At 42.8% G+C, this 12,279-nt stretch overlaps 1 long non-coding RNA gene across 1 annotated transcript in view; it reads right to left on the bottom strand.

Annotated features, from left to right (window-relative positions):
• Positions 1 to 724: 724 nt before the first annotated feature.
• The window catches only part of LOC138750596 (uncharacterized), a 43,396-nt gene continuing 31,841 nt past the window's right edge, over positions 725 to 12,279 (bottom strand). Inside the window, exons 2-3 of the long non-coding RNA XR_011349400.1 lie at positions 8,054 to 8,195; positions 725 to 1,020 (exon numbers count right to left, since the gene is read on the bottom strand). This is a non-coding gene — a long non-coding RNA (uncharacterized lncRNA). The remainder of the gene's footprint in view (positions 1,021 to 8,053; positions 8,196 to 12,279) is intronic.

Genomic DNA, 12,279 nt, shown 5'->3' with positions numbered 1-12,279 from the left:
CAGGAAGATTAAATGTTCTTGGTACACAGATGCCCTTTTGTCAGATAACTGCATCTCTGACCCCTTGGTAGAATTTAGCTTATGTCTGCTGATTGTAAAAAACAAGCAGGTTCTCAGCCTTGCAGAAGCAAAGTCTGCAAAAGGATAAAACACGGTTTAAATCTTCCATTACATTCTCCTCCCCATTCCCCTCCCCCTTCCCATTCCCCTACTCTTAACCCTAACCCCTAACAAACCCTAACCTTAACACTACCGATACCCCCTATCACTACTCCACGTCCCCTAACTCTATCTCTACCCCTATGCCGTCCCCTAACCCCAACCCTAATCCAACCCACCTTCTCCTAACCCTAACCCTAACCCCACCTCTACCTCCTACTCCTACCCCCTTCCCCTAAACCCAACACAAACCCACATCCCCGAACTCTAAACCTCACCCTAAACCTAGACCTAATCTGAGCCCATGTCTCCTAACCCTAACCATAATGCTACCTCTATCCCAGCCCTCTCTAACTCTAACTCTACCCACCTTCCCCAACCCAAACCTAAACACTACCCCTATCCCCTACACCTATCCCCTACACCTATCCCCTACACCTATCCCCTTCCCCTAACCATACCCCTCACCCATACCCACACCCGCAACCCTACCCCTTACTCCTACCCTTACCCCCTTCCATACCCCCTTTCTCCTACCCTCTTCTCCTACCCCTCCTTCCCCTAGGTTAAGGTTGGAAGGGGAAAGGGGAGGGGGAAAGGGAGGTGGAGGAGGGCTGGGGTTAGGGCATAGGTGTGAGGGAAGGGCAAGGTGAGCGGGAGGGGGTTGGGATTGAGGAGGGGTAGAGGAGAAGTGGGGGGAAGTGGGTGAAGGGACATGGGAGGTGCAGGGAATGGGGTTGGCAGGGCCAGGGGGAGAAGAAGGGGAGGGATTCAGGACATCATGATGTTGTCCGACCTCTGTTCAGATGGGATGCGAGGTTCTTCTGGACTCGTGTCTTGTCTCTGAGATCGCTCCTTCACCTGGGAAGAGAAATATGGGTGATAGAGATGCTGTCTGCGATGCCTGATCACGATGACTTTGGAGGGTCCCAACTCTTCCCCCATCACCCCCCTCCCTACCCCTGCATATTAGGGCCTTTCCCCTTCCTCTGCTTTACCTGAGGAAGTGTGTTTTGGAGAAAAGCACGATCTATCTCTGCAAAACTCAGAGCACCGTGTCTCCATCAGGCAACACCCTGGTTCACCACGACATGACAGCAAGATGCTGGACAAATCATGGATGGATTGGTCGAATCCCTTCAGCTAACCCATATGAACCTACCCCACAACGATATTACCCTTCCCTCCCTCACACCAGTACCTTCTGTTTTTCTTTTATACCTGTCCCCATATTAAAATCATTTTCATGCCTTTTATGGACCAGCCTCTGCTACTACCCCTGGCAATGCATTCCAGGCACCCACTACTTTCTGTGTGAATAAAATGTACCCCTCACATCTTGCCTAAAGTTCCCTCCTCTCACCTTATTTAGACGCCCTCTGGTATTCTCGCACACAATATTCCAAGTGTGGTCTGACTCGAATTTTATACATCTGCAACATTACCTCTCAGTTCTTGAACTCAATCCCCTGACTCCTGAAGGCCAGCACACAATACACCATCTTAAACTCCCTCTCAATTTTCACAGCAACATTGAGCGATTTATGTAGCAGGATCTAAATATTTCTCTGTCCTGCACACTGTTCATAATCCTGTCACTAACCAAGTTCTCTGCCCTCACGTTCTTGTAATCCGCATTCAATAAAGAAATTGGTCTATATGAAGCTACTTTTAATGGGTCTCCAATCTTCTTTGGAATAACTGTTATTCGTGCCCTTGAAAATGACTCTGGAAATTAACCTGTACCAGTTGCTTGTTTAAGTATATCTGGATTTACAGGATTGAACTCCATCTGTCACTTCTCTCCAAACTAGATGACCTATGACAACCTTCTACACTGTCTACAACATCTCTACCTCTGTGTCAGCCCCTGACGTACCTACCCTTCCACTCCCATCATCATTCATAAAAATCACAAAGAGCAGGGGTCCCAGAGCAGATCCCTTTTGAGAGCCACTAGTCATTGTTCCATCTACTACTACCCTCTGTTTTCTGCAGACAAGCCAATTCTGAATCCATACAGCCAAGGCTCCATGGATCCCATGCCTCCTGACGTTCTAAATGAGGCCACTGTGAGGACCTCGTCAAGCACCTTACTAAAATCCACGTGCAGTGCATACAGACCTTGACCTTCATCTATTTCCTTTGACACCTCCTCGAAATACTCAATTTGACTCGTGAAGCAGGACCTGCTCCTCACAAAACTATCCATGAGTTTCCCCAGCATGTTTGTGCATTGCCCTCGGCCCCAGCATCAGCAGACTTCCTGGCCAGTCCCTCCCTTACCCCTTCCCAGAGCTTCCGCATCCATTACAACATTAAGCATTGCTGCCCAGTACTGCCCAGAACAGACCTTTGTAAACGTTCTCCACAACCAACTAACCCTTACCCGTACCACACCCATAACTATGGGTGGATTAAATATCCAATTAACTTCTTTCTGAAGTAATGTATCATGAATTTGATGTTGATTCCAATTTTGAATAACTTTTCATAATTCTCGATAAGCTCCTTTAAAGTTAGATCCATTATCAGAACATAATTCTTTTACTTGACCACGTCTAGGAATAAAACGCCAAAGAACATTAATAAAAGAGTCTGTATCAAGCAATGACGCTACTTCAATATGAATTGCTCTCATAGTCAAACATGTGAAAATAACTTCATATCATTTTTCAACACTTCGTCCTCACTTTACTTGCAAAGGACCAAAATAATCAACTTCCACGGATGTAAATGGGAATTCATCAGGTGAAACTCTGTCCTGTGGTAAATCTGCCATTTGTTGTTGTCCAGGTTTTCATTCTCTTTGTCAGTCACAAAGAGATGAAACCTCATGATTTCATTATTAATGTATTTAAGCACTGATGTTCTATCAGTCCAAAACACAGGATCTGCTAACTCCATCTGTAATTCTCTTCTTAACATAGCGTCCATTTTGCTCGCCATAGTAGCAGTAGTCAATTCCATTCAAGGTCTGGTGACTGACTTTAATGGAGCCACTCTGGCTTTTCCCATTATAAATCCACCATGTCCTCGCACTTGGTTATTTCACAGGACTCTAACTGACAGGATCAAAACCATCTTCACTTACATCAGAAAAATGGTGTAACTGAGCAAATGTGGCCACTCCAAAGTCTGTTAACTTCAAAACTTCCAAGTATTTGAAGATGCTCAATCCAATTTCTCCAATCTTGTGCGATGGATTCTGGATTAGTTTCATCCCATCCAAATTTTCTTCTGCACAAAACTGGTATTTGGCCGGCCTGACCATTAGGCCGAATTCGGCCAGTCGGGAGTAGAGGGTGTGCAGTTGAGACTTGTGTTGTGCCCAGTCTCTGCTGGTGACAAGAATGTCATCCAGATAAATGAACGCGAAATTCAAATCACTGTGCACCGTATCCATGAGGTGCTGGAAGGTCTGGGTGGTGTTCTTGAGCCTGAAAGGCATGCATAAAAATTCGAACAAGACGAAGGGGTTGATGATAGCTGCTTTGGGGATATCCTCGGGGTGCAACAGGATTTGCACCAGATCGACCTTGGAGAATACTCTCATGCCATGCAGATTGGCCGTAAAGTCCTGAAAGTGAGGGATGGGGTAACGGTCAGGTACTGTCGTGTCATTAAGCCGTCGAAAATCTCTGCAGCGGCACTAGCCACTGGAGGCTTTTGGGACCAGGTGGAGTGGCGAGCCCAAGGACTGTTGGAGCGATGAATGATCCCCAGTTCCTGCAGATGTGAGAACTCCTCTTTCGCTCTCTGGAGCTTATCCAGCGGGTTTAACAGTAATGTACGATAAACTGAGCAGACACTGTGACAAAAGGTTCACAGTTTGGAGAATATTTAACGGTGATATACGGTAGACATTGGCAGATACTGTGACACCGAGTTCACAGTAGCGAGAAGGTTTAACAGTAATGCACGATAAGCTGTGGTAGATACTGTGATACCAGGTACACAGTTGGAAGAAGGTTTTACAGTGATGTAATCTTAACTGTGGCATATCAAGTGACACCAGGTTCACATTGGGGAGAAGTTTATGGTGATGTACAGAAGACTGATGCAGATATGGTGACACTACATTCACAATGAGGAGAAGGTATATCACTGATGTACAATAAACTGTGGAATATACTGTGATGTACAATAAATGGTGGCAAAAACAGTGAAAAATGGGTCAATGTGGGGAGAATTTTAATGGTGATGTACAGTCGACTTTGGCAGATACTGTGACACCGTGTTCACAGTACTGAGAAAGTTTAACAGAGATGTATGGAAGAATAAGGCAGATTCTGTGACTCCAGGTTTACAGTAGTGAGAAGGTTTAAAAATGATGTACAATAAATGTGGCAGATTCTGTGAAACCTGGTTCACAGTGGGGAGGAGGTTAATGGTGATGTACACTAAACTGTGGCAGATAGAGTAACACCAGGCTCACATTGAGGAGAAGGTTTACTGGTGATGTACGGTAAACTTTGGCAGATACAGTAAAACCAGTCTCACAATGGGGATAAAGTTTAATGGTGATGTGTGGTAAACTTAGGCTGATACTTTAACACTAGGTTAACAGGGGGAGAAGGTTTAACATTGATGAATGGTAGACTGAGGCAGAAACTGAGAGACAGCATTCACAGTAATGTGAAGGTTTAACAGTGATTTACTATAAACTGTGTCAGATACTGTGACAAGATGGCACAGAGGGTAGATGGGTGGTTCCACCCTTCCCCAGTTAGACTATTAAATGCTCGATTTTAAAAGTTGTAAAAGTGATTTAAAATACTGATAAAAAAAACTGAAATAGTGGATGATTGAAATGGCTGCAAATGTGAAAAAATCGAAAACTCAGTTTCAGAAGAAATTACCTTACAAATGTGTTGAAGAATTGAGGCCGAGTTCAAGTTGAAGCAACGGAGTCATCGACTGGAGTCCCCAAGTCTCAGAGGACTCCTGCCCGGCTTCTGCAATCGCAAGATGGCACCAGCTCAGCGATGATTTTGGCAGTTTCGACTCGTGCGCTCATGAACACAGGCGTGAGTGTGGGCCAGCTGAGCGAGGACAGGCCCGTGATCCTGCAGCATTGCCTGGTGGTCCGGGGGAGTGCAATGTAGCATCAGAAGATGCACCTGCGCAGTCGGTGCCCTACTGGGCATGCAAAGTGTGTTGAGGGTCCACGAACCTTTGGAGACGATGTGGGCTGTGGGGGAGCCTGAGCGACAGTGAGCTGATGAGGTCGGCACGCTGTTGTCGGGTGACCAGACCCGCAACCATACTGGAAGAGGACTTACTGCTTTGGAGGAAGAAGAGAGCCGTCAGCCTCAAATGGAGGTGATGGATCCTGGACTGGATTCTGTGTTTCCTATTCTGGAAGGGATTGCTCAGCTCATGGAAGATATGTCAAATATATCAATGCAGATGACTCATCAGATGACTCAAGGATTTTCAGAAATGAAATCTAAAATGAACACTGTGTGTGAAGAAATAACTTTTATGAAGCAAAATATTAATGTAGTTAAGAGTGATGTTACGAGATGGACACGATCAGTGGATACTGTGCAAGATCATTTTAAAAAGATTGAGGAGGCTTTCTTGAATGCAAGAGTCAAATGGAGTGTAATAGAGAAAAAATGGAAATAGTGTAAGATCCTTTTGTAGATTGGGGGATTCAGAAGAAGGAATTATTGAAGAAGTTTGGCTCATTAGAAAACCAAAGTCGTAGAAATAATGTTAAGATAGTAGGTCTTCCGGAAGATATGCAAGGTTCGGATCTGGTGAAGGTTTTGAAGAAATGGATCCCAGAAGTGTAGGGCAGGTAATTCGTTCCAGATGAACTGGAATTAGATCGAGCGAACAGAGCGTTAAGGAAGAAACCATTTCCAGGCCAATTACCACGAGCAGTTTTGATTCGCTGTTTTAAATATCAAGACAGAGAGATGATCCTCCGATTGGTGGTGCAGAAAACACGGCAAAATCAGGCTCCACTGATGGTTCAAAATAATAGGGTTTTTTTAATGCAGATCTGAGTCAAGAAATTATCAGAAGAGACCGAGAATTTAATTCAGCCTAAGAAGTACTGTGGCGAAAGGGATATAAATTTGCTTTTCGTCATGCGGCAGTATTGAAAGATTTTTATGGGAATTTTCAATCTCAGTTTTTTGAGAATGACCACGATGCTTTATTATTTGCTAATTCATTGCCAGATGGACGAGGAAATGGGCGATCGTCACCATTGTCACCGAAGGGAAGGGTCAATGGGAATGGAAATGGGAAGATTGGAAAATATGGAAAGAATGGGAAAAAAGTTGAATTGACGCAGTCTTCTCGATATTGAAGATCCGGAACAATCAGTGGGACTGGAATCACTGGGTTGAATGTTTTTGTTTCAGGACTTTGTGAAAGTCTGACTGGGGGTGGGTGACACAGAGTCCTTTAGTCACCTGCCACTTGTGCACTTCACCACACCCAGATTTTTAGGGGGCTACTACTTTTGAGTAGCTTGTTTTGGGATTGATTTTTCTCTTTTTTTTGGAATTTTAAAATAGGTGGGGATTAGAATACAGAGAGACTTAGAAGGGGAGTATTATTTTATAGTAGGATTCACATTTGTGAGAAGGTTTAACAGTGATATACCCATGAACTGCATCAGATACTGTGTCACAGGGTGCACAGTGGGGAGGAGGTTTATCAGTGATGTATGTTAGACTGAGTCCAATGCTGTGACACCAAGTTCATAGTAGTGAGAAGGTGTAACGGTGATGTCCGGTAGACTGAGGCAGATACTGTGACACCAGGTTCACATTGGGGAGAAGGTTTAACGGTGATATACTGTATATTGAGATATCTACCATGACACCAGGTTCACAGTGGGGAGAAGGTTTAACGGTGATGGACGGTAGACTGAGGCAGATTCTATTACACCAGGATCACGGGTGGGGGGGGGAGAAAGTTTTTCGTTGATGTACGATAGACTGAGGCAGAAACTTTGAGACAGGATTCAAATTCGTGCGAAGGTTTAATATTGATGTACGATTAACTGTGTCAGATACTTTGACATCAGGTTCATATTGGGGAGAAGGTTTAACGGTGATGTTCAGTCAAGGGAGGCAGATACTGAGACACCAGGCTCATTGTATTGTTCATTTATCTTAATTACAACATTTAATTTATATCTCCATTTTTTTGTGGCAACTTCCAAACATTCCATAAACTTCTATTCTAATCAGATTTTGTTCATTTCTTCTTCTTTGGCTTGGCTTCGCGGACGAAGATTTATGGAGGGGGTAAAAAGTCCACGTCAGCTGCAGGCTCGTTTGTGGCTGACAAGTCCGATGCGGGACAGGCAGACACGATTGCAGCGGTTGCAAGGGAAAATTGGTTGGTTGGGGTTGGGTGTTGGGTTTTTCCTCCTTTGCCTTTTGTCAGTGAGGTGGGCTCTGCGGTCTTCTTCAAAGGAGGTTGCTGCCCGCCAAACTGTGAGGCGCCAAGATGCACGGTTTGAGGCGTTATCAGCCCACTGGCAGTGGTCAATGTGGCAGGCACCAAGAGATTTCTTTAGGCAGTCCTTGTACCTTTTCTTTGGTGCACCTCTGTCACGGTGGCCAGTGGAGAGCTCGCCATATAACACGATCTTGGGAAGGCGATGGTCCTCCATTCTGGAGACGTGACCCATCCAGCGCAGCTGGATCTTCAGCAGCATGGACTCGATGCTGTCGACCTCTGCCATCTCGAGTACTTCGACATTAGGGATGTAAGCGCTCCAATGGATGTTGAGGATGGAGCGGAGACAACGCTGGTGGAAGCGTTCTAGGAGCCGTAGGTGGTGCCGGTAGAGGACCCATGATTAAAAACCCAAATCATTTGGTCTCTTAAGTATGCTGTACAAAATTAAATTCTTTACCTGGGTTTGGTTCAACAGCACTTCAGTCTGCTTCATTATTTTTTCAGACCCTCGTTTTGTGCTTTCTTCTTTCCCCAGTTGATTCTCCAAATGGGCATCCAACCTCTGTCTTCTCAGCTTGACCCAACGTCTCCTCTGTTAACTTAAGCAAACCAAGGAGACCAAAGTTAAAATTTTCACATTGGCATTTTCAAACACAAAAATGACGCTGTGATTTGCTGTTTCACATCATAATCCCACTTGCTAAACTTGCAAGCAACTGCACTGCATCCTACAGCTGGAAAATTGCAAGCGAACTGCTTGGTTAAAGCAAAGATTCCACCCAGTCACCTGATTAAAGGCCTCCAAGTTAACAACAGATAGCAACCTGAAAGTTAAATACAAAGATCTGCATCAGGAAGATTAATGGGGTTTTTAAATAAATCATTTCCACTATTGAAAGAAAACTCCTCAGGGAACACCAGGCTCTTGTTGAACAATTCCTGTTGTATTCCTCAAAATGATTTGAATCTTGATTTCAAGCAGAGTCATTTGGTGAGATTGTTGGTCCAGAACAAACCCTGCCCACACACTCCCTTAAATACCTGCAAAGTCCTGGTTCAGCTCTGCTCCACGCTAAAGCGATCAGAGCTTTTCCGAAGAGATAACAGACTTCAGATGCTGATACGTTGAGTCACAAACACCCTAATACTTCCCTGAACAACACACCTCTCTCTGAAAACCAACAAGAACCTTCCTGAACAGTAATTATTTACCTTTCGAGCACCAAACCTGTGAACATTATATTTGATAAATTCTGTGCACAGTAGAAGAATGGCCTGCAACCAGTGAACTTGGATTAATGAGAAGTGAGATTGGACTGTGAACCAAAGAACTTTTCTGAACTTACACACACGTGCACTTAGAATTAGATGGGGGGAAAGTTGGGTAAAGTCAGTTAAAGTAATAAAATAGTGATAAGTTAAAGTGTTATTCCATTTTCATCTTGAAAGATAATTAAAATCAGCTTTTGTTTAAGTCACCATTTGTCTTGGTGAATATCTATTGCTGCTGGGTTTTGGGATCCTCTGGACTCGTAACACAGCACCAAGCTTCAGAACAACCCTAATGCTTTAGGTTATGACAATGGTCCATAAATGGGTCCCAGCATCTGTTGAAAGTTATTAATTGACTCTTCTATAATTTTTGTAAATATTAACAAGACATAATATCATTTAACTGTTGTGTTTGTGTCGTTGGAGAATTCGCTTTCCATTCAATCAGAATTAGAGTTTTGGGTACCGAATTTGAGAAAAGATGTGCTGGAGTTGGAGAAGGTCAGAGATGATTTACTGGAATGATATCAGGAATGAAAGGGTGAGTATATGAGGAACAATTGTCGACTCTTCGACTGTACTAGTTGGAGTACAGAAGGATAAGAGGGTCCTCAGAGGCATTTCAAATGCTGGAAGGCTTGGGCAGATTACATATGGCAAAGATGTTTCCCATGGTAGGGGATTCTAGGACAGGAGAGCATAATTTCAGGATAAAAGGGTGTCAATTTAAAACAAATGTGGAAAAATTGATTTTGTCAGTGGTCGTGAAACCCATGTGAGATCATTGGGTGTATTTAAGGCAGAGATTGACAGGTATTTGATTAGTCAAGGAATCAAGGGTTATGGGGAGAAAGCTGGGGAGTGGGGGTGAGTGGAAGAATGGTGGAACAGACTCGACGGGCCTACTTCTGCTCCTATATCTTGTGATCTATATCCTGCTGGAGACCTAGACAACCCTCCTCTTGTATTCCCTTCTTAGAAAGCATTCTGCATTGTGGGTTTATGTCACGTGAACCCATTTCCAATTGAATCCCATGTTACAAGTAACCCAATGCAAATTCTGCATTGAGAGGACTGCATCTTATTCATTTTAAAAATTGTTATGGAGCAGCTCAAATGAGATTTCTTGCTTCTTTTTTTGAAAGGGTTAAAATAGAATCAAATAAAATAGGAGAGGGAAAAGCAGAAGAATTTATATACAAGTGGGAATCGAAATTAATGGTTGGTGATAAAGATACACAATTGTTGAAACATTTGATTAATATATGGAATAAAATAAATGATGAAATTGGTGTAAATGGATGTACATCACCCAGAATGGCTTTGATTCAAAATCCTCATATCTTTTTTAAAGGATCATCAATTTCTGGATAGCGGGTTTCGTAAGGGGATTATAAATGTTGAAGATTGTTATGAAAGGGGACAATTAATGTCATTTGAGCAACTGAGAAATAAATATCGTATAACTCATCACAATCTTTTTTGCTCTTTCCAACTAAGAGCATATTTGAAGGATAAGTTAGGACCAACCATGTTGTACTGAAATAGAAATTCCTTATAAGAGGAATTGTTAAAAATAAATTATTTGATGATATCCTCTTTATTACAAGTAGGAACTTTTAAATGAGGAGTTCATAAGTTGAGACAAAGGTGGGAAATGGATCTGAATAATTTAATTGATTGGCAAATATGGGGAGATCCATAAATTAATTCAGTATAATTGTTTTTACATCAGTCATGTAGCAGATGTCAGCAAGGATTTTATCTGAAAGCTGCACCTGGAGTCAGGTGACTCAGGCTGTTGGATTTGAAAAGCTCCTCAGGAAGCTGATTTGGCAAAAGAGATCACATGATCCAGGGGAGTTGTATTAATTCACTTCAACTCAGCAGTCTGGAACTATTGACCAGAGTTCCACACTGCAGCAGTGAGGAAGGAATTCACAACTAGTTTTTCTTCTACAGTGACTTCTTACACCAATGAAATTGATTAGAATAAAATCAGAATTATCAGATCAATGTTTTAGGTGTGGTGAAGATGTCGCAACTTTCTTGCATTCAACTTAGCTTTGTCCTAATGTGAGATCTTTTTGGGGAGAATTACAAATTTTTTGGAACAAGTTACAGGAGATGTTTTCCAGCAGAATCTGACCTTATCTTTATTACAAAATATTGAAGGAACAAGGCCCAAATTAAATCTATTAATATATCAATGGAAATTTGTTAAATTAACATTAGCAGTGATGAGGACATGTATTGCACTTACTTGGAAATCAGATATATATATATTTTTAGGGATGGCAAGATGACATGCAAAAATTCAAACTTGTATTCCTTTGGAAAAAATTACATATAGCTTGAGAAATATGCTTTTGCAAATTTGGCACCTGAATATTCAAATATCAGGCTTCAATTTGTAATAATTCCCTTTCCATCCCTCTAGACATGTGAGATTCTCCTCTTAGTTACATTTTTTAAATTTAGATTTGTTAGATTTCCTCACCACCGTGAACTCTGGGGAAGCGGACGACTAATGCAGAGCACCAGAAAACATAAAGACCACACCCCACCAACATCTCAGAAGCAGAGGATTCAATCCACGGGTCAGTGTCCAAGGAAGCAGACCAGTGAGGGGTTTTGCAGCTGAAGGACCCACATAGGTGGCAGGCTGTTGGTGACTTGAGGAGAGGAACCCACGCAGGCTGCGGGCTTCTGGACAAAGCAGTCAAGGAACTCACAACAGGCTGTAGATTGCTAGAGACTGGGTCAAAACTGGCTAAAAGGGTGTCAGGTATCAGACCTGGGATACGAGTGAGTGCTAAATGGTTCCTAATTATGTCAGATGTTCAAAACTGGAGCTCACATTGCCAATGACTTGGATTGGTCTGTGAGCATTGAAAGACAATCCACAGACCCTCAGTGACTTGGCCCAGGGTTTGGGGTGGTGGGGGTGGTGGGTAGCACTCAGTCTTTCTCTGACCGTAAGAGGCATTTCAGTCAATTTCTGCCAGATGTGAGTCTGTCTGTCTGACAGCAGGAAAAAAGCAATTTTGTGTGATATGACACTTTTTAATTACATGACAGTAAATTGTCTCCTGAAATAGAGAGAGAGGTTCAAGTTTCAAACTATTACAAACTACACTCACCAGAGCCAACTGGATTATACCTCTTCCCACTTTTTTTTTTGCAAGGACACCATTGATTTTATCACAGCTCTTCTGCTGCTTCTGTCCTGTGACAGATTATATATTTTACATTGTATATAGAGATGTTTTTGAAAGAGATGGATTGGAGGAGTCGTTTAGGTCACAAACAAACACATACACTTCACAAAACAGATCTTATTTAAAACGCAAGAGCTTTGCTGAGAGTGAGTCATTCAGGCGCCGATAGCCTTTGCAAAGATAAAACAAG

The sequence above is a fragment of the Narcine bancroftii genome, unplaced genomic scaffold (assembly GCF_036971445.1).
Source record: "Narcine bancroftii isolate sNarBan1 unplaced genomic scaffold, sNarBan1.hap1 Scaffold_185, whole genome shotgun sequence".
In the NCBI taxonomy this organism is placed as follows: domain Eukaryota; kingdom Metazoa; phylum Chordata; class Chondrichthyes; order Torpediniformes; family Narcinidae; genus Narcine; species Narcine bancroftii.
The sequence above is the reverse complement of the archived record's forward strand: the minus strand, read 5'-3'. Positions and strand labels throughout refer to the sequence as shown.